At 48.5% G+C, this 20,461-nt stretch overlaps 1 long non-coding RNA gene across 1 annotated transcript; it reads right to left on the reverse strand.

Annotated features, from left to right (window-relative positions):
- Positions 1-5,473: 5,473 nt before the first annotated feature.
- On the reverse strand, positions 5,474-8,018 carry LOC129785356 (uncharacterized). The gene is made up of 2 exons (XR_008749304.1): positions 7,752-8,018; positions 5,474-6,022 (listed from the first exon to the last, which is right to left on the reverse strand). It is a non-coding gene; the product is annotated as an uncharacterized LOC129785356 (long non-coding RNA).
- Between the last annotated feature and the right edge of the window lie 12,443 nt (positions 8,019-20,461).

Genomic DNA, 20,461 nt, shown 5'->3' on the forward strand with positions numbered 1-20,461 from the left:
GCTGGCCTTGGCTCCAGCCCTTCTGGCAGCTTCATCCTGAAAGGAAACCACTTTGGGACACGTTCAGTTTCCTCTCCATGTGCCCACTTAAACCATTCCAGCAAAATAATTTCTACCAAATGTACTTTCTTCAGCAGCAGCACAAAGCCCACTCTGTGAATCCCATCAACAATGTGCTCACAAAAAACTTCCTGTTGTGCTGCAATGAAAGTCCTCTTGAGGATTGGGTCTAAAAAAGGGGGTACAGTCAAGAGCACAACAATTAATTGATGGAGAAAAGAATCCACAGTCAGACACACCACTCCTTCACTGGGATGGAGTTGCTTCAGTCTTACTGGAAAATGCTCGAAGGCAAAGCAAGAACTGCTCCTGAGAGGAGGAAGACATGCAGGCAGGTGTTTCACTGGCCTGTGGACACTCCTCATGTGATGGAAAGGGCACCTGAGGGCCATGTGACAGGCCCCCAGGAGAAGACCATGGTTGAAGTGGACCTCTGAGAAGTGCAGGAGCCTGGCCTGAAGCTCAGCACTGTTCCCATCAGCTCCAGCCTCACTGAAGGTAGAGGGGTTTCACGCAGCATCAGGTCCAACATGGGACTGTGCTGCTGCCCACACTCAGGCACAATCCCCCAAGTCCTCCAGGAAAGCACGGCCCCCAGCTCACCAGGTAGCTCCAGTGCACCACACTGCAACATGAGACAAGAGGAAACACTTTTGGCCATACCAAAATTAGGCACTTTCATCATTCCTTTAACTGGAAATTTAAACAAAGTCAAGACCATTGTGCAAAATGTTTCCGCATCGATGAATCAGCTTCTTCCAAAGGAAAAAGCTGTGCCATTTGAAAAACGTGAGCCCGTTATACATAACAAGCTCTCCCCCAGAGACCTCACAATTAAGGCCTGAGATAAGCTGAAGCAAGCAGGCAAAACAACCCCTGCGTTTGGAGGTACCAATTAAGCAAGCAGAGCAGAAATCTGAGTTTACTACTGGCCTGACCGATGCTGGAGGGGAAGAGTTTGTTGGCAAATTTCAAAATTAGACTTAAAAGAAGAAGAGCTGGTTAATATGAACCAAGCAGCCTTGGTAGGCTGAAAATTGATGAAATAGCTCTTTGCGTGTTTCTGCCTTCCCCTTTTATGCATATGTCATAAATAATTAACCAGCTCTTTGTCTTCGACCCTTGAGGAATTCTGGGGTGTAATAATAGGAGCAGCCGATAGTATCTTGACTCTTCTCTCTTCAGACAATACAGGGCTCTCACATGTAATCCCGTGATGGCACGGAGCAGGTTCTCCTTATCCTCCCAATCGGGTTTCTATCCTGTCCTGCTCCTGTGCATGTAATTTTCCTCTGGAGCCATGTTCATAGAAGCAATAGGCAAATACGCCACTCGGCAGCGCCGTGTGGACTGGCAGACCTGCTGAGGCTGGGCTGTAATTATAGCGTAGAAGCCCTTCAGCAGCAGCCACCCGTCCTGCACAATAACAGCAAGCCAGTAACACCTTGTAGGCCAGCTTCCCCATTAGGTTTCTTATTATTTTTGTGGTCGTGAGTCATATGGGAGTACCTAGCACGTAACATGCCGTGTACAAGTGTTGGGCCTGGAGACCAACGGGGCAGACAAACCCATCTTTTCTTTGGCTTTATTCTGAGCCACCTCAAGAGACCAGGTGGGTTTATCAGCCCCCTGGCAGCCATCCTGGAGGCAAGGCAGGCTGGGAGCTGGGCAGCATGCCTAGCAGCGTTACATCTCCCTGGGCTCACGAGGCCATGTTTGGTAGAGAAAAGCGATTTCCTGTGATTTTGTTGAAGACAACTACAGCTCAGGACGTTGTGCCTGGTCACTGCCTCCTGCCTGGTAAGTGCGTGTCTCAGCTGTCTGTTGGCACCCATCTCCGTCCAGGGCCAAGTGCCCACGGGGCTGCAGGACACCATCAGATGGCCACCCACTGCAGTCTTGCCCGCAAGTGATGCTCCATGATGTGAAAAGGTGAGGCCTTGGCCAACTGGTAGCCAGGAACCCCAGCCTGTCCATCATTGACATGGCTCCTGGGGACTGGACAGAGCCAGAAGGCTTCCCGGTTCACACAAGGGCCGTCACCATCTTCCTGCCAACTGCCTTTTCCCAGTGCCCAAACATCCCCATCCTCTGTCCTGAGAGACATTACACCTGGGAAATTCCTTGGGATGCTGTCTGCATGTCCCATCCACAGTGGTGTCCCACCTGCAGTGTTGTCCCGCCATAACCAGGAGTTTGGGGGTTGCCAAAGCAGCTGAAACATGAGAAGGAGGTGTGTGAATAAATCTGACCTACCAGCACCGTAGGCAAGCACAGTCCCTACTGAAAACAATAGGGAACGGGGCACCAAAATAATGCAAATCGCAGAGTTCCCCTGTAAACTAGTACTGTTTCAAGGGAGATTGCCTGGGCCTCCATCAAATGCCAGCTCCCTTCTGGAAGACAAAGGCATCTAGTCCTTCTTACTGATACCCCAGTTTGCTTTGGATACATTTACCACAAACATTTGTGTAATTCTGCACCTTGATGCCATGTCTCAAAGCTTCAAGTCTAGAAGAGCCTTACCAACCCAGGGCAGCACCAAGGGCAGGATCGTTGTATTCCACTTTCTAGCAAATTGTTCACTCATCCAAATGTCAGGAAGCTCAGCAGGACACATTTCACATGTTTGTTCACCTCCTAGAAGCAGCTTGAAAGCCACAGTCATCCTGGAAGTGTGACCGTCTAGATCACACTACAGTCTGCAGGTGCCCACATTTCATCCGAGGGGGCTGCGGTGGGGAAAGGCAGCCTGAATGGAGTCAGTGGGTGCTTCTGCTGTGGACAGCCATCACGGGCTGGCAGAGAGAAGTGAGCTTCTGGGGAAGGAGATGGAGCATGACTGGCACCAAGGGCACAGAGACGTGAGGGCTGGCCCTAGCCGGGGTGAGACAAGCAAGTTACGTTGAGATCTTGGGGGCTGATTAAAAAGATGAAGCACAAAGGCAGGCCAAAAAAGTTGCACGAGCAGTCACAGGTGAAGTAGCACAGAACAGGTACCGCCGGTCCATGTCTCCCTCTCTCTCACCCACACCCCATGTCCTGCCCCGGCTGCTGGCTCCACAGTGCTTGTGTCTCCATAGCTCCCTTCTGGGAAGGGAGGGCTTCCACCCTTCCCCTCCACCTCGTGCCAGCACCTCCTCCCCATGTCTTCCTGCTCTGCCTTTCCCACCTTTCTGTCCCCCAGAGATGCATAAGCCTTTTCACCCTGCACACTTTCCTTCCCCCCCCACCTCATTCCCCCATGGGGAAGCCATTTTGTGCTTCCCCACCAAGGTGTCTCCCTTTCGCGCCCCAGTTAAAGGGAGAGCCGAAGGCTGTAGTCTCCCCAGGCTCTGCTGCCTGCTGGCTCTGCAGCTAGGTAGCCCCAGGCCACCAATCCACCCATGGGTGCTTTGTCCCTGGCTGGCGCCACAAAGGGATGAGGAGCACCCGCATCCCCTGTGGCCCCTTCCAGGCTTCCAAAAGACTCCTGCAGACAGCAAGGAAGGAGCTGTGAAACTCCAGTGGTTAATTTTTCCCCTCCTTCCATCGCATATTACAAGCTTTTTGTGAAAGCAAATCATTATAAAACAAATTAATAAAATAAAATGAACAGAGACATGACCTCAGCCTGGCCGCTCAGAGCAAGAGGTGGTGTCTGAACCTGACCAGCTGTTGCTACACCTATGCCGCAGCATGATGGGCTGCATTTCACAGGGTAGTCAGAGAAAAGGCAGAGTCCACACTGCATGTTAATGTTTTTTGGTGAAAGAGCAATGCTGCATCCCCTATTTTCCAGCTTTCTTATGAGAGATGTAAGGGTTTGGCTGCAAAGTGTTTACCTAGCCTCTGGAGCTGAGAGTGAAACCTCTGTGTTGTACCCAATAAACTACCCTTCCCTTCAGAACAAATAAAACCACAGTGGGATCAAAACCTGCTCTTTCCTTTGGTAGAGGCAATGACTGACTTGTCCCAGCTAAACTAAACGCATGTCCCTTCAGCTTTGTCCTTCACCTTGCAGTCACTGCATCCATAAGACGGGGACGTCCGGAGCGACATGGAGACAAGGCAAGGACCTGTGCAAAGTGATTGTCTCTCTGCAGACAGCAAGGGTTTCTTGCAGATACCAGGCAGACAGATGAAGGGCGATCTCAGCTTTGGGAGTGCTCGGCCATGGACACCGGTGCTCACAGCGAGCACCCAAGCTTCACCCTGAGCCGGAACCCGAAGGAGCGATGGTCAGGACAAACACTCCTGTGCAGGGTGACAGTGAGCACAAGGCACGTGATGACTGTGGGCTAGGGAGTGTATCCACCTCAAAAATGCTGTTGACTGCAGGTGTATGACGAAACATGTCACCATTGCAGACAGACGTGTACATAGCGATGTCTGATTCAGATCACTACTAATTACTCTGGCAGAGTGTTTGAGGTGCCTTAAAAAGCCAACACCCGCTGAAGAGGCACGATGCTTCCTGGAGTGTTGTTCTGCCACTGATTGCAGCTTGGGTGTTGCAGCCTGTGCTTACCTTTCCTCCCGAGAAGGGGGTCACAGCTTCTCCCAAGCCTGAGCACCCACTGCCCTATCATCAATTCCTTAATGAAAACCCTGAAAGCAAGTAAATCTATGACAGTTTGATACTGATAGCTGCTCCTGGGGTGGGGATTTTCACCCAGTTGTGCTATTGTCTGACAGTTAATTCATTCAGGAACTGAAGGAAAAGTATGATATGAGACATGTCCTAGGCAAGGAAGAGGGAGGATTCTAGCGCTGCCCCTCTGTCCATGTCTCTCCAAACAAGACAAAGCAAAAGAGAATAAACCAAGAAGCAAGGATGGATGTGAAAGGCAAGAGGGAAATATAGCTAAATATAAGGGGGAATAAAAGCTTCCTAAAGACAAGAACAGTTACAGGGAAGGAGGTGCTGCTGAGGAAGGTGGTAAGAGAAAGAGCAGCAGCAATGCACCCTCTACTCTCAGTGCAGGAGCTCTACCAATGACACAAATTAAGGCATTAAGACAGCAAGGGGCCAGTACCAAAAACTTCCAGGAAGAGATGTGCACCTGGAACACCCCTTCTCCCTGGCCAGGGCATCCTTTCCCAAAAGGCCATTATGTCACCTCCATCCTCATTGTGGCCTCTAGCCTGCGGCACCGACCAGAGAGATGTGAGGGCCACTCTGAGCCAAGGCTCCCTGGGTGTCCCCGGGGCATGGTTCACCCTGCCCAGCCACTTCTGCATACCAGTCACTGGAAAGGTAAATGCCAGTTCTTCTGGACCTTCCCAAAGTGACTCTGAACCCCTGCAGCACAGGCACTGGCTCCTGCAGGACAGGTAGCCTTCGAAAGGGCCAGTGCCCCAAGGAGTAATTAAGCATATCGTAGTTTTTAAAGGTTGGAGAAGCCTAGGCAAAGAGCTTGGGAAAGTGGTGTGAAACGACCTCACTGATTTTCTAATTGGCATCTTCTTAGCATTGCAGCATTGTTCTCAGCACACACATTAGCAACAGCAAAAGGTCCAAGACAAGACATTTGACAAAAATGAGGTCACTGGAGTAAAACATACTATTACCAAAACTGCCCGGTGCCACCACACAACAGTGCTGCTAAAGACACTGACCCAATCCTGATAAGGGATGGAATGTCAGAGGTCGCAGCACACATTTCTCAAGAGCTCCTGCATTGATCCCACCATCCAGCTGAACATCGGCCTCTTTGACAATCTCCAGTTTCACCAGGGAGCCCTTTCATTTTGCCCCCTGTGCTGCTGTGAGGCTCCCACATCACCAGTCTTGCGCAGTCGGGTGTTTACAGTGGTGGTGGTTGCTCTGTTTTTACCTGCATGGTATTTCACATACACCATGGCCCTGCTACCGTGACAGTTATGGCTCTTCCCCAAACCTGCCTCTCCCTGGGCTCCTACTGTTGTTAGTCCCCTGCCAGTTGCAGCAGGGGTGGTGGTGTAAAAAATCTGGAGTCAGCTGTGGAAATAAGCAAATATTTTTGGTTAAGAGATGACTGGCAGTATTTCAGACTGATACAGAATTTGTCATTTCAGCTGCAGAAGCCTATCCCACACAAAGACTGTGGCTTTCCATCACATTGCTCACGTATTTGTTTTCACACTTTTTTTCTGAAGAGTAAAATGGAATTGATTTTTTAGCTCAGGTTTTCTTTCTGGTTTTGCTTTTTTTGGTTTTGTTTTTTTAAACATCTTAGTATTATTTGTGGAAAAAGAGCTTGCATTTTGGAACTTGAAAAGTGGACCTGTGCAAGTGGCCATGGGTGAAAGGATACTTACTCAAAAATCATACTAAGGTCAATCAATACAGGGAAGCCAATTAGAGTATTTTTATCACCATTATGGCAGACTCTGGAAAAAAACCCAACATTTTGCAACCTTACATTTCCTGCCACATGAAGATAAATCTAAGTCCCAGCACTGGGAGCAAAGACTTTTCTTTCTTTGCTCATATGGGAAAAAAATGTGGGAAAGCACATAGAAAGGGTACTGCTAAGGGAGGGCTGCCCTTCTGGGTGCCCTCTGGGAAAACGGCAGGACCACGCTTCAAGAGAACAGTCAAGCAGATGCCTGCAGGTGAACTGCAGAGCCATGACAAAGTTAAGAAACCCACTGGTTGGACTCAGGAAGAAAGAAAAAAGCCTTTGGCTGCAGCTGAAAAAGTTTCACTTTTAACAAACTTGTCCCTCAAAGCTCTCCAAAGATTCTCAGCTGGACCCTGGCTGTTTTTCTAGAGAAAATGATGCTGCACATGTACTGAAAAATGGAAAATGAAGGTTAGGAACAGGATGGTTCATTAAGGATAAATCATGATGACACTCGTCTTTGCACAGAAACCAGGAAGTTTCTCTTCTCAAGTGTACCAAAGTCTTTAGGAGGAAACGATTGCGTACACAGTTACTGAGCCTATTGCAGATAATTATATCTATTTTTCCAGTGAGGTAATCTCCCTCACTCTTTTGCAGTTCAACTTGGGTGATAGCTTTCAACACTACCGTCATCATCATAAATGGGAGTGTCCAAAGTCCTGCAGGGACTGGGAGAGCCGAGCATGGAGCATCTGCTCTGCCTCCTGGCCAGGAGCATCAATGGTGCCCAGCAGGTGACGTGCAGCATCCAGCCTAGGCCAGGGTAATATTCAGGCAGGCAAAACCAACAGGTTTCCTACTCCTGAAGCAAAATAAATCTGTTGAGTTTTGAATCTATTTGAAACAGAAAAGCTAGACGGAGAAGGAGCTGGGAGGATCAGCAAGGCTGCCAATGCGGGCTGCTATTGCAGTGTGAAGAGGGAAACACCATCCCATCCCCTCCCATCCCAATTGCTACCATTTAGGGGAACCCAGGATCACTTGTCCCTGGAGCAGGTCCAAAGGCAGGGGAGTGACTGGCCCAGGCACTGCAAGGAGCAAAGTATCCCCAGCAAGGGAGGGCAGGAGCTCACCCTGTGCCACTGCTTGTGCTCCCTGTGCCCTCACATACAACCCTCTGGGTCAGACTGGTACAAGTATTTAGATGCTTACAGATGCAAATCAGGCATAACATGGTGTTTCCCAAAGCATTTGCATCTCAGACACCCACATATTCTTAAAACTCTACCCTTCTGCCTATGCATGTGTTGGTTTCTTAATTTCTAAAATGGATACGGTAATTACCTGCCTCTCTGGCAGCAGGGGGAGAAGAAGAGATACCTGGTGTGCTGCCATTAGCTCAACAGCCGTGCCGGGTCCCCTTCTCTTTCCAGCTCTGCATCAGTGCCAGGTGATACTGGCTAGTCCATCAACACCAACAAACGCATCTGGTGATCTTGGGAGAGGAGAGAAATGCCAGCTCTGCGTCTTGCTCTGTTTAAGAGGGTTTTCTGGGATGATGCTTCCTGACTGCTTCCTCAGTACCTGTGGTCTTGTGCCTTAGGAAAACTTCAGGCTCCCCAGGCTGGTGGCACATCGAACCGTCATGTTTCACACAGGCAGCTGCTGGCAGGCACGTGACGGGGACTTGCCAGAAATACCGTAGGGTCATGTGCGTGCATTGCAGGGAAACAAAATCTGTGTGGGTGCCTTTTAAGGAAACCATGAGCCTGCTTTTGAGCACCCTGGCTATCACACAGCTCAGCAGAATCAGCCCGAAAAGCAGCTCTGCATTTGCAGTGTATTTTTCCTGGACTGCCAGCCTTTCGCACTTCCCCTTCGGAACTAAACCATGCCTTCATCTCTTCTTGGCAGTGCTCGTTTCTCACAGTAAGGAAGTAAAATTAAGAAAACCAAACAAAAGTGTATTCTTGCCCATCAACAGAAAGCAGCCCCACATCAAACTGACCTGCTGGATAGTGCTTTACATTCTACTTACTCAAACATAAAATCCTATTTTCCTTTATATTTAGGAAAGCAGGAAATGTACAAAGGGGTTTTCATCTCAGGAACAAGGAATACCGAAGAGAGCCCCCAAAACAGTTTGCAGGCTGAACGCAGTGATCAAAATATTAAGACACAAGTAGGAATCGATACGCTCAAGTAAGCACTTCAACTTTTCATCCAGCTACTCCAGGCAGGCAATCCATTAGATCTGGCCACTAGGACACTAGAAAACTTGTAAAAATAAAAGCGGTGGGCAGCACAGCAAGTTAGACCTTCAGGTAGGTACACAGGCTGTGGGCAGAGCTACATACCTGACCTAAAGCATCTGGGCCAAAAAGGGAGCTGTGAGGGCTGGGCTCATGGTGTAACACATACGGCGGGGCCATGGTGTAAAATCTCCAGGGCTCAGGTGTTTCTCTCCATCTCAGACTCAACATGAAAGGTACCACAAAACCAGCAGCGCAGCAAGCACAAGGATACAGCTCCCCTTGGCTGCAGCAGATGCAGCTCATTCCTCACAGCCCCTCAGGGGTATGCTGGGCGTTAGCAGGCTAAATTAGCAGGGGTGCTGCAGCTTGCTTATTAACGCATCCTGGGGGCTGCGGGGCTCACAGAAACTCCACAGGGCATGGTGGAAACACACTCTGCTGGGCTGCAGATCTGTTTGCTCAGCCATGCCAGCTGCTATTTCTCACATGCCAGGCTCACTTTGAAATACGGTGCAGCGTGTGACAATGGCACAGTGGTCCTGGGCTTTTCCCTTTGCAACAAGTGTAACACGGAACAGCCCCACGGTTTTTACTCGGCCCATAGTGCTGCCTCCTAGGAGTCTTCTACCAGTATTTCTTCCTCAGCACAGCACTCAAAAATTTGTTTGGTTATCTAAATGCACCAAAATACACAAAACCCTGGGATGATGCTAATGGTGGAGAGCTGACCTTGTGGTGATTAATACAAAGACACCAGATACTTTGGCCTTTCATTGGGGAATAGGCAGAAACCTGAGTCACCAGCTGCTCACAGGGTTTGCTGCAGCAGTGGCACACAGCAGCACCTTGCAACACCTGCACTGGCTCAGCCACCTCACCTGCCTGGAAGTTTCAATGGAGCCCATGAGAGTTATGCTCCCAACTGTGCTGGAGGATTGAAAAATTGACCAAACCACCGTTTCTTGAACTGCACACTGGCTTGCAGGGTATGCATTTCAAATTCACAGCGTGTGGTTAAATATCAGAGTACCCTGATAGAGGAGCTGCAGGGAGCAAGCCACAAGTGCCCCGGTCATTAGAAGTTCTCAGGGCTTAGCCTCTAAGCAGAGTGTTTGTTCTATTTGTACAGGGTCAGAAGTGTCCCATTCATCAATTCACAAATCTCTGTATTTTTGTCACCTAGGGACTGTCACACTGTGTGTGACAGGTCTGCAGCCTGCCTCCACAAGGACTCAGCAGTGGGTGCTGATGGAATGAGGGTGAGAAACAAGGCATGCACTGCCCAGCCTCTCTCTTGGCATCTCCTCCTTCTCAGAAACTCTACTTTTCCCTACAAGGTGTGATGGTTTGACCTTGGCTGAATGCCAGGTGCCCACCAAAGCTGGTCTGTCACCCCCTCCTCAGCTGGATGGTGAGAGAAAACAGGCTCATGGGTTGAGACAAAGACAGGGAGATCACTCTGCAATTACTGTCACAGGCAAAACAGACTTAACTTGGGGAAATTAGTTTAATTCATTACCATTCAAATCAGAGTAGGACAATGAGATCTAAACCCTAAAACTTAAAAACATCTTCTTCGCAGCTCAGCTTCCCTCCTGAATTCTGTATCTCCTCCCCACCCAGCAGCACAGGGGGACGGGGAATGGGGGTTGTGGTCAGTCCATCGCACACTGTCTCTGCTGCTCCTGCCTCCTCACACTCTTCCTCTGCCCCACGTGGGTCCCTCGCACGGGGTGCCGTCCTTCAGGAGCAGACCGCTCCAGCGTGGGTCCCTGCAGGGTCACAAGCCCTGCCAGCAACCCTGCTCCAGCCTGGGCTCCTCTCTCCATGGGGCCACGGGTCCTGCCAGGAGCCTGCTCCAGCGTGGGCTTCCCACGGGGTCACAGCCTCCTTTGGGCACCCCCTGCCCTGGCGTGGGGTCCTCCCCGGCTGCAGGTGGGGATCTGCTCCCGCTGACCTCCATGGGCTGAGGGCACAGCCTGCCCCACCGTGGGCTCCACCGCGGGCTGCCGGGGCATCTCTGCGCCGGTGCCTGGAGCCCCTCCTGCCCCCCGTCCTGCACCGACCTGGGGGGCTGCAGAGCGGTTGCTCTCACATAGTCTCACTCCTCTCTCTGGCTGCAATTTGTCATGCAGATTATTTTTCCCCTTCTTAAATACATTATCCCAGAGGTGCTCCCACCATCACTGACTGGCTCAGCCTTGGCCAGCAGCAGCTCCGCTTCTCACAGAAGCCACCTCTGTAACCCCAAACACCCCACCCCCCAAACCTTGCCCACGCAAAACCAATACACAAGGCTAGAGGCACATTTACACTCACAGATAGTTTATTTCCCCGGTACATCCCCAGCACCAGGGCCCCAAGCTGCACGCACTGCACACTGGCCAGCAGCAAAACCCGCAGGCAAAACCCAGGGGGAAGAAAAATGAAGATCATTTCTCAGGGCTCCAGGGGCACTCAGGCCAAAGGGTCTCCCAGCAGGCAGTCTGCCCCCTCCCCAGCACCCCCTGCAAAGAACCGCCTGCAGCAAACCCCGCTTTCCTTTAGCAGGAGTTACCGGCCGCAGGAGCAGAGTTGGGCCAGAGAAGCAGGCGACAAAATTCCTGCTGATTTCTAGAAGAAGCAGCAGGTGAAGCCCTGGTGTTCCAAATATCCCTGCCAGATGCCAACGCAGATTTTTTCAGAGCTGGCTCCTGTTGCGGTGGAAGACATGAAGCATTTATCTGGCTGCCTCTGGTGTCCAGAGGCTTCTCCTTGGAGAGGAAGGATGAGTGAAGACTTTGGTAATTACCTGTGAAACCTGGTCTTATGCTGCTGCCTCCTTTCCCGGGTGGTAACTCCACTCCAAGTGCAGTGGGGGCAGGCTGGGACAGAGCTGCAGCCCTGCGGTGGGGCTGGCTCAGCGAACGCTGCCCAAGACCTACCATGGGCTCAGACTTCCTTGGCACTCGCCCCTCCACAGCATTAGCTCCTGTTCTGGTGGCAGTTGCAGCTGTGGAGAGCCTTTGCTGATAGACAGGCTTTGCAAGGGTTATTATTAGCTTATTGAAATGAAATGGCTGTTGATATGAAAAGCTTTGGTACAAAACCAGGAGAGGGTGACCTGAAACTGGGAGAACTTCATTTTCGTGATGGTAAATGTCAAGGTCCATCATGCATTGCCCATATGCACGTACAAGCTAATGAAGATTAATGCACAGGGAGTGCACTGTTGCCACTATTAAAATGGCAGCATCCTTCCCCTGAAGAGGAAGGAGGAGAAAGAGAAGACTTTCCACAGGGATCCCTGTCTCCCCACCCAGGCCCCAGCAGTGATGGCTCTGGGGGATGACTGAGGGGGTTACCAGTCACCGGCGTGAGGCGTCCTGCTCTGGGCTAGCTCTGTTTTACTGTGCAGTATCTGCTCCTGGCAAAGATGCACAGTGTCTTTACCCTACATCTTCCATGACCAACTTAATTCTGCAAATCAACAGCTCTTGCTGTAGCAGAAGTTGGGAAATGGAGTCAAATATTTCCTGAATTGTCCTGTAAAATATCTCTGCAGGGTTCAAGCAGCACTGATGCTGCAGGAGAAACACAGTGGGAGTCACTACATGATCCCTCTACCACTACAGCAAAACACCATAGGAAACTAAAGAGAATAATGTATCCGATCACAATTTATTTGCACCAAATCATCCATCTCCACTTAAGAAGAAAATGAGATTGTTTCCCCAGTGAGTAACTAAGCCAGTCTGCTCTACCTCAGCACATGGGAACAGGATCGGTTGCTACCACAGACATTTTGGGGCTCCAGACAGGTTCCCCCCAGCCCCCTGGGATGGGTATTGCTCCCTGATCAGCTGCTGCACCAACAGGTGACAGCTGAAGTCCCTGCCGGTGTGGCACTCCAGGGGCAAGCGCTTGGGCCGGCGGGGCTCAGCCAGGGCTATGCGTGGCACGCCAGCCTGCTGGATTCGTGTCCAGCTCTGCAGACTCCTGCCAAAAGCAACACGGGCACTGTGGTGCTCCAGGCAGGCCGATGCTCAACTGTGAGCATCTCCCCAGTGGATTCAGCCTGTGGAGCTGCTCACGCAGCTTGCCCGAATTTCTGCTCATCTCTATGAAAGAAGAGGGATCAGCAACAGGGTTGACGGCTGAAGGCAGACCTGACGGTTTTCTCCCTGTTCAGATCTGCTGCCACCAGAGAGCCCAGTTCAGGAGTCTCTCCGAGTTTCCTTTTAGACCCACAGAATTAGGTTGAGTACAAGAGGGCAGCAATCACGCACTTAATTTGTTTCACCCTGGAATACATCATCATTCAAAAGCCCCGAATATTTATTGGTGGCAAAGAGACATCGATTGCCTAGCCGCAGGCAGAGTAAAAATCATTGAGGGGAAAAAAAAAAAAAAGCAAGCAACGAAACAAACCAGAAAAATTGCTCCGGTGCCTCCTACCACACTGCCAGGCGATGTGCTGTTTCAGTCTCCTCTGCCTTCCAGCATCCCTCAGTTCTCACAAGCTTCCAAGGCATGAGAAATGGCCTTTCCATTTGAATTTATTGGTGAATGGTTTTCAGCAGCTCCCAGGCACTTTATCACCTTCCTGCAGAGGAACATAAAACAGGGCTTTTGTCTCAGCCTGTGCGGTAGGAACAAATAAATAAGGGCAGCTCCCCGCAGCTCCGCCGCTGGCTTGCTCACGCACGGGACCCGGCTGCATTGTACTGAGGAGCTCAAGCTGTGGTGTTCAGAGCTAACTCTGCTCTGAACTCCCCGCTGCCCCTGGATGTTTAAAGCCAGTTATTTCCTTCTGAAGGTTTTCCCAACAGGAAAGCTGTTTCCCACCCCTAAAACCTGGCTGAACGCTAATGGCCCATTGTGGCTCTTGTAAAAGATGAATTTCCCTGCTAATGGTGGCTGCCTGTTTTCTTGCAGTGGCAGCACTTTCAGCGCTGCTTGGACGCTGCAGTCAGGTACCTGTGGCCAGAGTGGTTTCATTTCCACAAATTGCATTTTATAGCATGAGGGCAATTGCTCATATCGTTGGGGTTGTGCAGCGGCCCTGTGGCAAGCCTCACTGTCGCTCCATTTGCCACAAACCCGCTTGCATTGTTTCCGCTGTGGGTTGTGCTCAGGAGGAGCGGCGCCGGTGGGACTGGCATCTTCTGGGGCAGCTGTGGGGCAGCTCCAGACAGGGATGCACCAGCAGGAGAAAGCGGGACCGCTCCTGTGGGCAATGCCCTTGTTGGTCACTGGCACGGGGCGGGGCTGAAACCTCCTTGGTGAGTGAGCAACGTGGAGGGCTCAATAGACCACCACGGTGTGTGGAGGCCAGCAAGGTGTCACACTGCTGCTGGCCAGAAACTGCTCAAGCCCCAGTGCAGCGGTCCCCGGGCTGCCCCACTGCCCAGGGGGGAGGCAGGGTGGCAGCCAGCTGCTTTGCAAGATAAGCGTGGGGCTGCTTGCTTGCCCTGGCCAAACCTCTGTAATCAATCCCCTTGCACCCAGGGCCACCCCAGCACAGCTGTGCATCAGGATTGCAGCTGTGCACAAGTATTGCAGCTGTGCAAGGTGATGACAGCCATCCACAAGGATTGCCATCATGCACGGTGATTGCAGAGGTGCACGACGATTGCAGCTGTGCACGAGGATTGCAGCTGTGCAAGGTGATGACAGCCATCCATGAGGACTGCAGACATGCATGAAGATTGCAGTGGCACACAGTGACTGCAGCTACGCCTGAGGATTGCAGTGGTGCAGCCCCTCTGGGGGCAGCTGGCTCCTGCAAGCCCAGGCACCGCAGCAAGGCTGGGCTTAGTGCATGCTGGCATCAAATGGAGAGCAACATCCCCGTGCAGCCGTGCTCCCCACCATGCAGCCAGCCTCTGATCTTCCAAGCACCCTCTTTGCTGGAGCAAGAAGGATGTAAATTAGCACCTATATAGCTTTTTACAACCAGTTTCTGGAAATCTGGTAGGCGTTCCTCAAGGTTTTGATTATTCTAATTTTTGCCTAGTTTTAAAGGGAAAGAATAGCAAAAGGTACCACCCGTATGTCAAATAGAAGAAATGTGGCTCAACCTGGTGATTCAGTTGTAGGGAACAATTTGTTGTGTTTTCAGCAAGCTGTACTTCTATTTGTATTTTGCAAAAGAAAAGCATTGTATTTTCCCAGCCTTAGCTTACTGATTATCCTTCCCAGAAGCTTTAGATAATTATTTGGTTCACCATTTATCATCTGAAGAGTAATTCCTGTGCTAATATGCATAATCCAACAGCACGGTTTAATTGCAAGATCTTAGCGCTACAATTGAACTGCATTGTTGAGAGTAATTTCTCTCATTCTTTGATAGGTTCTAATTAGGCCCATGCAAATAACTGATTTTCTAGATGTTAGCAGCTCTGAAAGTCTTTAGCAAAAGCTACTGGGGTCCAAAGGTTTTGCTCTACTCAAAATGTGAGAATTTGAAATTGTAATTTCACTTACAGAAAGGAAAAGTATTTAAAAATCAAGAGTGGTTTGGAGTCAGGTGGGGTTTTTTAACCATTTCAGGAAGTTAAAGCATTTAAAAAGAAAAAGTCATTGCCACAAAATCTGTCACTGCAGCAAAACCATCACCAGCTACTTAAGTGTTTGTGCTGTTTTTTTCAAAATCTGGGGGAGGTTGTAGACTCCTGCTCTTGCATTAACACCATTAAAAAGAATAGAAGTTGAAAGCACAAGAAGTAAACCAGCTGCTTATTAATGACCTGAGCAAGGGCTTTGTGTGCCCCAGCACCCCAGATCACATCTGTGCTTTCCAGTCATGCCCCAGGAGATAGCATGTCTTCTGTACACCTGGCCTTACTCATTTGTAGGATTTTTTTTCTCCAAACAGAATAGTAGCATTTCCAAGACAATCTCAATCCTATTTAAAGCAAATAAGCATATTTTAAGGAGCCTTAACATGCCAAACATGTTAAGACACCTGAACTCTATGAAAATTCACTTGGGATGTGGGTTCCTGAAGTACACAGGGGCTTGGAAGCACTTAGGAGGGCAAACTGAAGCCTCTGGGCTTTCCAGAAGCATCTGAGCAGCATGTGCACATGGTGGTTTGTCCTTACACCCTATGAGACGTGTGGTCCACCGATACTTCTGTAGACTGACACCAATCCTAACGGCATCCGTGAGCTGGATGTGGTGCTTCCTTATCCTGACAGAGGATGAGCTACGACAACGGAGTGCTCTGGGACAACACGGCTATAGGTCTCTTCTGAAGCCACAGCTCTTGCTTGCACCCAACATGCTCACAGACTTCTGAGCATGAAGACAACCTCTGCCTTTCAGCCTGTCTGCTACTCCCTGCACAAGAAGCCGTGTACTGGGGGAGTGATGTTTGTTGTATCTTTGCAGCACTAACTGCATGCAGTTTGTGGAGGGCTCTCATTTCACCACCTGACACATAAAAGCAAAAAATAAAGAAGTCAGAAACATTATCACCAGGGAACTGTTTTGGATGAACTTCATCCAAGATTAAGATCAAACTAGGAGCATTTTCAGCATGGCAGGCATTTTTCTTAGCTTCCAGAAAAGAAAAATATGAGTCAACAGGCTAAAGAAATCACAGAAACAGGTGGTGAGAGACACTGTATAGAGTTCAGTATTTGTACAGTTGTTCTGGTCCTTACATAGGCCTGTTTTAAATGAACCAAAATACCACTCCGTTTGTGGGTGGTATACATTTATGGCCTTAAAAGCAATTGACATCTACCATAGTTTTGCTCCAGTGATGTTTATTCATTTAATACGACAGTTTCTTAAGTCTTTTCTCTACAACCTCAAGTATGGCCAAATCAAAAATTAAAAAAACCAACCCAACAACCAAACCCAAACAAACAAACAGAAAACAACCCACATTATTTTGGTGTTGGTTTGTTTGGTTGGTTTTTTTCCCCTGGCTCTTCTGGACATCAAAGGGAACAAAATGAGAAAACCCCTTAAGCCTAACTGCTTCTCTATCCCTCCTAATTGACCCACACAGGAGTCTGTCTCAGTATCACTTTCAGGCTGCTTTAACTAAATAGCTTCAGGATATGAGAGGTTAAAGCATCCTGCCGTGCAGAAAGCTTTTACTTGAAAGGTCTAACTGCCTTTCTCTTCATCTGCAGAGTGGAGCTGTGATCGTACAACAGCTAAAGTCATGAGCTTGTTAATGCTAAAATGACAGATGTTATAACAACAGGATATTTATTAAGTTTCCCACTACCCTGCAGTGTTCTTGGACCCCAATTTCTTTCCAAGACTGCTCTTTGGTTTTTTAATAATCAAAAGTTAACAGAAGTCTGTTTCCAGCATTCTAACAAGAAGTCATGCGAAGTGCAAAAGGAAAAAAATTGAACAGAAAACGTTTATAAACTCTCCTTCTCCGTCTCAGCTTGGCTCTTATTAAAGAAAGAAGCAGTACTAATTCTGTCTTTCTGCCTTTGTGGTATAGGTTTATTTTAGAGTAAGCATAGTTTTAACCTTTTACCTAAACACTATATAGTATCACACGAAAAGTCAGAGTCCATGTGATTCCAAAGTCCTGGAGACTTTAGTATCTATTAATTATTCAGTGAAGCACTGCAGACTCTCTCGTGGTGGGTGTTTTCCTCCATTACAGGCTCAGGAAGCATCCAGCATCCCCGCCTGGAGGATGCCTGCTGCTGGGGAGGGGATGGCAGTGCCTAGCGCTCGTGCAAAAAGTGGACCCCCTAGAAAAGCCAGCTGCAGAAGGAGAGAAGCAGTAACCAGGTTTAAGCAGTCATTTCTGCATAAACTGAGTTTTGCGGCTCGTTTGTCAGATCTAAACTCAGCAGCAGTGTTAATCCCAGGAACAACTGGACCGGGAGCCCAGTATCAGAGGTGCTGTATCACTGGTGATGCCATTTCCACCAGCCCATCGCTCCCTTTACACCTGTGCCGTACATGGCCTTGATTTGGAGACCTTTCCTATAGAGAGAAAGTTTTAAACGCTGAGGGACAGCGCTGTATGTGCTTTTGTTGTTAGCTGGGTGTTCTGTGACGGGAGTTGCTCAGAGCACGGGTTAGCTGTCCCGCACACATCCCAGCTCAGGGCGGCGATGCCCTCGCTTCTCCTGTGTGCTATGGCCCCAAACCAGTGCCATCCAGCAGGGATTAACCAGCAGCAATCTGGGCTTCCCCCGGGGGGACTGCTGGGTTTTCATCCCTCAGGCTGGGTCTGCCTGGGGTGCAGCCCAAAGGAGGATGGCTTCTTTCCCTAGCATGGCTGTAGTCCTGCTGGATGCCCAGGAGATTTTTACAAGTCACCTCCCATCCCTACTTCCAACATCATCCTTAAACTGAAATTTTAGCTTTTTGGGGAAACAAGTCCATAGGGAGACAAATAAGAACTCTCAGAGAACCATGGTTACTACAAAGTAAGCGGTCACATTTTCTAGTCTCAGGGAGTATTCCATATTTCTTGATAAACACCATCTAGTGATGCCTGATGGATAAAAGCATGGCAGAGGTCAGAGCCCTGCGTGGGCTATGAGCAGAGAGCACTTTTCACCTCTGTCAGAGTTCCCAGCACTGTACCAGGGCAGGCTCTTATATTCGTAATCTACTTATCACAGATGCTAGGAGATGGAAAACATGCTCTAAGGGGTTTTGTAACAACCGTTACCATCCTGTCCAATTTACTTAGTAAACAGCATGGACCTACCAAAAAATGCCTGGGTGAAATTTCAGTGAATCTTAAGCTTTTCTTTCTCTAAACATGAGCAGCTCCGGTTTAGATTAATCATATTTACAGGAAAAAAACCCCTACCTTTCTTAACAAAGGCTGAAGGTATTGAGAATTCATCTAGCCTCATCTTCAGCACATTCTTCCACATCTCCAGGTCTTTAATATTCTCCTCTTGGTTCAGAGTCTTTCATTCTTACTGAGCACAGGAAAATAGAGCATCAGTGGCTCAGCCAGCCAGCACATGGTACCTGAAGGCACTGCCATGGGAAGGCACGCTGAAGTCAATTTAGTTAAGAAATTATCCTTCAAAAAACACCTGTCAGAACAAAGTTGTTTGAAAACCAGGATAATCAGGTCTGCGTAAAACCCCGAACACACTTTCACATTATTTAAAAGAAGGAATGCATTTACTCCAAGGAGTAGCTGAGTGATATACAGTCCAGAAATGCATCCATCATGCTCTCCACTCTTCCCTGCCATACTTCAATAAACCATTGCACAGGATACGACCTAATGCGGTATTGCTAATATAAAGTCATCATCACATAACCAGTATTTTGAAGGGTTAGAAAAATGCAACTCAGGAACAGATACTCCTTTTCACCTGTCACTGAAGTAGTTTCTTCTTTGTGAAGCTCAAGCAAAGATTTTTCCACCTATTTTATTGCTGTGGTCTCTGTTCTTACATGTTCTGCAGCCATTCAGAACTCTGCACGGTGCTAAAGGACTTGTTAGTGGCGAGTGACCTGTTACCAAGATTGTGTAGTGAGCTCAAATTTTATGACTGAAACCTCCTCTCTTTCTCGCTGATATTTAAAAAATACTATGCCCGCCAAAATTGGGCAGGTTTTTGAAAATGAAGTTTATTTCTGTGTTTTGTGAACTATTTAGATTAGGAACAAGGACACAGAATTAGCAAATCATTTTCTCGTTGATTATGAAACATTTTATCAGGAGAATTAATTATTTAATTTAAACACATTCTTAGTAATATTAAAAAATATTTGCATTTGAACCTTAAAAGCATAGAAATATTGCTGTTACCTAGAGGAACTTTCAAACCTTCGGCATCAGCAAAATAAATAAGAACTATTAAAATGTCACTGGTTTCAGTAGCTGCGGATGCACTGCACTGTGTTAACCTCAGATTTGTAATTTAAGGTTAAGGTTTAGAGATAAAGGGGAAGGGAAAGATGACAGCAATCCACCCTTGTTTATCTTGCTTAAGCAATTTTTGTCCCAGCCCAGACCAATGACTTTTTCTCTCCAAACCACTGTTTCAAAAGGGGAACTTCATATTGCAAAAGGATTCTCTACATTTGACTTTACCTTAAGTAATTTGGAGAAATACTGCTCTATCAGGATTTTAAGCACTGCCAGCAACAAAGCCTCTGTGCGAAGACATTATTTTTGACAAGTTGCAGTCTCTTAATATAGGCTACTTCTCATATGCTCAGGTGTGAAACAAACCTACTGTTACCTGATTTTCTACAGCATTTTTATAGCAGCGTGCTAAGCTTGGTACTTTGCACTGTCCTTTCCTGACGTAACAGCTGAGGTTGTGCTGGCTGCCCTCTCAGTCTCGGAAAGATTAAGGTCTCAGTTTCAGCTGTGATCTGTTTAAACATTTTTTTTTCTATGTCTTTCGCTAACTTTGATTTCCACAGACATCACTTGTAGGTCTCACAGCAATAAGCACTGTAGAGCTATAGGGGAAGACCAAAGAACATCATTACCCTCACCAAAACAGCTGCAGGGGAAAAAAAAAATATAACCAGCCCAAAAGCAAAACCTGTACACACTCCATTGCTCATCTTTCTCCATCAATGCTGTAATTTCATTTGCTCTCTGCTAACCAGAGCAACCACTGTGGGAGAAGCGATCTGCCTTCTTGATCCTACCAGAGCTGAAAGAAGCCTTGGCAAAAATCTCGCCGATCAAATTCTCCGTTCTTAAAAAAATCTCCACAACCCCAGTCCCTTCCCCCTTCTTTTTCCACGTCACATTAATTATTGTGAAACTCCCAAACGTGCAGCAATAGCTAAGGTAACTGCCTGTGTAGAGGGCAGCAACGAAGAGCACTACGGATGCTGGTCTGGCGATGCATCTGCGGCAGGAGC

Source organism: Falco peregrinus, chromosome 11 (assembly GCF_023634155.1).
Source record: "Falco peregrinus isolate bFalPer1 chromosome 11, bFalPer1.pri, whole genome shotgun sequence".
In the NCBI taxonomy this organism is placed as follows: domain Eukaryota; kingdom Metazoa; phylum Chordata; class Aves; order Falconiformes; family Falconidae; genus Falco; species Falco peregrinus.